Here is a 6,000-nt window from a genome sequence, read left to right on the forward strand (position 1 = left end):
CGGATTGTTGCAAAATTACCAACTCCACCAACAATTTTTTTATAATTTCAAAATTAATAATTGAAACTAGAATAAAACTCTATAATTTTTAATTGAGAGAAATTTAAAGTAGCTAATTGTTGCAAAGTAGCTATAATTGAGAGAAATTGAAAGAAAGAGAAGAGTGAATTGGTGTGGATTAAAATTGAAAATGGAGAGGGGTTTATATAGGAGTGGGGAATGGGTTAAAGTGTTAAAAAAAAAAAGTTTGGGGGGTTTGGGGGGCCAAAAGGGGCATTTGGAGCTGTTGGCAATGGCCATTTTTGCAAAATGGACCGTTGCCCAACGGTCCAGTTCACGCAGGCAACGAGAAGATTTAAAAAAAAAAATTGACCATTAACCGGTCCCAAAAAATGAAAATGGGACCGGTATTAAAACACTGGTAGACCGTTAACCGGTCCAACGGTTCCGGTTTGAACCTGTTACATCCCGCATTTTCGCGTATTTGGATAATTTAAGATAATGGCGGAAGGTTAAGAGCAACACTATAATTTTGATCTTGATTGGCATACAAGTTGTTTATGAAAATTTTGAAGTGGGAATATTAAGAAAGGCTAGAGGCAAAAAGGTAAATTGGCAACATGACTCGTGGAAATATGGAGGAAGGCGAAGGGCAAATTTGGAATGTGAAAAAATAATAATAATTTTTCATGAAGTGCACAAAAAAAAAATATGGGCTTGGAAGAAAAAGGGGCCATTTGGGCCACCTATAGTAAATGGGCCAAAGCCCATATGAGCACAAAATTTATAAGACCATAAGATGACTTAATTAGTCATCTTATTCATTAAATCCTCTAGAAATTTCAAGAAGATAAGAAGCAAGACAAGAAGGAGAAAAACTCCAAGCCATTCGGCCATGGAGAAAGACCAACAAAATCTTGGATAAATTTTCTTTAAAAAAAAATTATTTTCTTCTACCTAAGAAATCCATTGAAGGGTGATTAGCAAGGTGAAGTGGTTTTGGAGCAAGAAAAACTTATATTCTTTCAAGCTACCAACATATAGCCAAGTGAAGAATTGAAGAAAAAGGTAAGGTTTAAATCTTTCTTATATGTTATGGAAGATTTTGCATGTTGTAGTGTACAAAAATAAGTGAAATTGGGAAGAATATGGAAGTGGGTGTGTGTGGCCGTGTGATATATATGTGTGTGTAGAAATTATGTTGTAATTATTTTGTTTAGTATTTGGTTGTTGTTGTTGTGAATGTTATGTGGATAATGGAAGTTGAATGATTTTGGAAAGGTTGTAGTTGTGTATGTAGGGTGGTGGCCGTGTAGTGTATTATATGTATAGCCGTATATATGTGTTAAGTAGTGAAAGAAGATGAGCCAATTTTATTTAGTGTTTTGGTTGTCATTGTGTTGCGGATACTATGTTGTTGATGAATGCATAATAATCTTGTGAAGTTGAAGAAGTTGGAGACTTGCGGTTGGAGTATTTAAAATTGAATGCTATGTTCTTGCATGTATGGAAGATAATGTTATTAGTGTGGTGTTGTTGGTATATGAATTATAATGTTGTTAATGTTCTTATTGGAGTTGGAAGGTTTTGAAGGAAATAGTATATTGATTGAGTTGTTACAATGTAACTTGGAATGAATATGGAAATTTTTAGTATGGTCGTTGATATTGTGTTGTTGGTTTGGCCGGGTCGAATTCCCGGATTGTTGTTGATTGAAATTGACCAAGTTGAACTTGGTGGGATGGAGTAGTTTACAGGGGAAGTGCTGCCGAAATTTCGGTAGCCAAGTATCATTTTAAGAATTCAATTCTAAAGGCACTAATCATGTTTGGTAAACTTGACCAATTTGTAGATTTTGGCGGATTTGCGAGTTGAATTCGGGATAGCCAAAGGAGCGGAAAGAGGTATGTAAAGTCTCACTTTCCTTCTTCGGCATGTCTTAGACGTAATAGGGTTGAATACAAACTTCGGGGATGATCCTATTCCTAGAAATCCGAGATTGAAATTAACCCTTTTTCATTCAATAGAATTGACTTAAATTTTTCATATCTTGTTGAAACAATGACTCCTACTTCTATAACTTGCCAAATGAAACCGGATTATAACAAAACCTTCATAAGTGACTCCATGAAACTTACTATATGCAATTTGGGTACGCCACCCCAGTCGACCCGAGGTGGGCCCACTATTCCCAAATTCCCTCCTATTGTTCTATTTAGCTTATTTCCGTACTATAATTAAGGGAAACTTTTAGTTACTATTCCGACTACTAAACAATAGTTGTTTAACTAATCTATTGATCCTAAGGTATGATCTTCTCCCCAATAGCTCGTAAATGTTTTCCAAACGCCCGCATTTTCTCAAAACAAAGGTTATGGCAAAGTAAGTTTTTTTGTCAATGACGATGAGTATGTTCTACAATGACATGGATGATGTCAGGAAAAAAAATGTTTACATAATGAATATGACAATGATGATTTCATGATTAAGGATTCCATAGTACATGAAACGATACCTTATGATCCTGTTATATGTTCTTTCGTGATGTTATTCTTTATTGATAGTCTCGCCTTATAATTATTGTTCCTTCAAGGTGAGACCTGACGACCATGACGATTTCATAATGTAATCGGAGGCTACCGACCTTACGTCACTCCGATAACGTTATAGCTTCTCTTTGGGCTCCCTTGCATGCTATGATATATATGTATATATGTATATGTATACGGGGAAGAAGGGAGCAGGGCAGAGCGCTATAGACGCTGGGATATACATACGGTACATGTAGCCGTATTTGACTTGATATCGTCCCGGACGCGGGATATTTACACACATTCATGGCTAAATGGATCGGCTGCCGACGCCTCGGCAATACATTATGTTTTATATTCATATATGAACACGAAATGTTTTTTTTTAAAGACAGCTTAGCATGCATGGCATCTGCCCTGGGTGGCACATACATGTACATGTTGCTCTATTATCGCTCTATATGTCCTATGATTTCATTATGTTATGGGTTGCAATTTATATTCCTCTCTTTACTATTTTTCATGCCTTACATGCTCGGTACACTATTCGTACTGACGTCCCTTCTTGTGGACGCTGCGTTTCATGCCGCGCAGGTAAGCAGGTAGACGGGTCCGGTTCTTAGAAGCTCCACCAGCGGTTCATAGAGAGTGCTCCAGTTGTTCCGGAGCCACTGTTTATTGGTACTACTTTTATGTATATATATATTCGGGCGTGACAGTGCTCCGCCCTTCTTGTGTATATGTGTATTATGTCTAGAGGCTCGTAGACAGATGTGTAAAGTTAAATGTTTTGTACTTTTAGCAGTCCTAGTCGATGTATAATGTGTTAGTAAAGGTTGTTCGCCTATGTTCATAACTATGCTACTAATGTTAATGTTAAGTAACAAAGAAAAAAAAATGGTATAGGTCATACGGCCCACTTAGTAATAAGGATATGAGACAAGATAAGGGGTGCTCGGTACAAGTACTGGGTACTCGTCACGGCCCCTAGTCGGGTCGTGACAGAAGCGGTCCGGTTATGGCCACCTGTACTCTTATTGTTTTTTCTTTTAATTGGACTACAATGTTTAGGAGCATCGACCAGGAAGAAGTGATTTTTTAGTTCTCTACGAATTTTATTTTAATTTTATGATTTTTTTTAGAGATCTTTATTTTTTACACGTAATTTTTTAAAAAAGAAATACATAAGAGATCTGAAAAGATCATTTTTTGTATTCAAATTTAGAAAGGGCAAGATATCTCATTTCCTCCATTAAATCTGGAGGGTCCTAAGATTTCATTGATCTCGTGTTATAATAATTGCACAATTGCCAAGTAAAATTTAAACTTAAGAGCCGTTTGGACATGGTTTGAAATCATGATTTGAAATTATGTTTGGACATGCAATTTGAATTTCTTAAGTTGTACTTTTTCTTATAGACATAAAAACCCCACAAGTTGTGAAAACTATCAAAATATTCTCAGTTCTTATATAGTCTTACCAAATGAGCAAGTCATAGTTCATAATAATATTAATACACTACTAGAAGGCCTTTCTAAAAAATACAACATCAATTGATCAAACTTTAGCTTAGTAAAAAAGAAATTTTAACATGAATAGTATGTAACTACTCTTTAATATAATTCTCCCACATGGTAAACATAAATTAAGGTTGATAAATAGTTGGTGGGAGTAATTATTAAAAATATCTACTAACTTATGATTTTTTTAACAAAATATAAACTTATGGATTTTATATTTAAAAATTTTGAAATCATGATTTGAAACCCCAAATCATGCCTTTTTGGATGATTTGGGATTTCAAACCATGATTTGATACCATGAGATGAAATGCATGTCCAAACACTGATTTCATCTCATGTTTTCAAACCTTGGTTTCAAATCGCATGTCCAAACGCCTACTTATATTTGAAACCATGAGGTGAAATCAACGTTTGGACATGCATTTCATCTCATGGTTTGAAATCCCAAATCATCCAAAAAAAACGTGATTTGGGGTTTAACCATGGTTTCAAAAATTTTAAATATAAAATTTGACCCATAAGTTTATATTTATAAAAAAAAAACCCCATAAGTTGGTAGATATTTTTAGTAATTACTCCCACTAAGCATTTACCAACCTTTATTTATGTCTATCATGTGGGAGAATTATATTAAAGAGTAGTTACATTATTATTCACGTAAAAAAAAAATTAGTGAACAAAAGTTTGATCAATTGATGTTGTATTTTTTAAAAAGGCCTTCTAGTAGCGTATTAATTTTGTTATGAACTATGACTTGCTCATTTGGTAAAATTTTATAAGAATTGAGAATATTTAATATTTTTCACAACTTGTGAGGTTTCTATGTCTATAAAAAAAATACAACTTAAGAAATCCAAATTGATTGTCCAAATATAATTTCAAATTATGGTTTCAAATCATGTCCAAACGGCTCCTTACTATTTAGCCTCTACTCATGTGCTGATATTCAAATTTCATGGAGATTCAGCTGCTTTAATATTTTCTTTTAGATAATCATATGCATAAGTGATTGTGATAAAGCATGGAGTGTATTATTGGGAATGAATGGTTAAACAAATCTGAGGACTAGAACCGCTGGTTTCTTCATAAATCAATGGTTTCATAAGGAAACAAAATAGAGCACAAGTGGTGAAGCCTCTAGGCCTACATGCATTGTTTTTCTAATTCACAAGACAAGTACAACATAAATCATTGAAATTCAATAAGCCCGTACCATAGTAAGCCCCAAATCTTTTATCCATACATAGAGTCTGTTTAGATGGACTTATTTTAAGCAGCTTATAAGCTGCAAATAATTTATAAGCTAAAAAAAAATAAGCTGGGGTAGCCCAACTTATTTTTTATGGCTTATAAGCTGTTTTCAGCTTATAAGCTACTTTAGATAAGCTAAGTCAAACTGACCCAATTATTTTTTTGAGCTTATTTTAAGCACAAAATGACTTTAAGCTGGTCAGTCAAACACTTAAAAATGCTGAAAACAACTTATAAGTCAATCCAAATGGGCTCATATACATAACTTTTACACGCACCTCTGTCTATAAGTCAGCGTTACATACAGGTTTGGTTGCAATAGGCATGGTACTACGCGATCACGTAGGATAATTTATTGCAGAAAAAACTATATTCATTGGTCGCGTTGCTCGGCCCTTGTTAGCTGAGATCATAGGAGTGTGGGAGGCTCTTACTTGGTTAAAGGAACGATTCGGTACAACGAGGCTTATTGTGAAAACTGATAGTCTACTCGTGAAGCAAGCTCTAAAAGAAAATTTGGTGAATTACTCTTATTTTGATGCTTTAGTGTTTGATTGTAAAACTCTTCTCAAAGAGCTACAAATCAGCGAATTAGGTTGCTCATTATCTTGCTAGAGCATCTGCTTCTATGTCTGGTTCGATGGAGTGGAATACCATTCCTCCATCTCTCATTACCGATGTACTCGCGTTTGAC

This window comes from Lycium barbarum, chromosome 11, assembly GCF_019175385.1.
Source record: "Lycium barbarum isolate Lr01 chromosome 11, ASM1917538v2, whole genome shotgun sequence".
NCBI classification, from domain to species: domain Eukaryota; kingdom Viridiplantae; phylum Streptophyta; class Magnoliopsida; order Solanales; family Solanaceae; genus Lycium; species Lycium barbarum.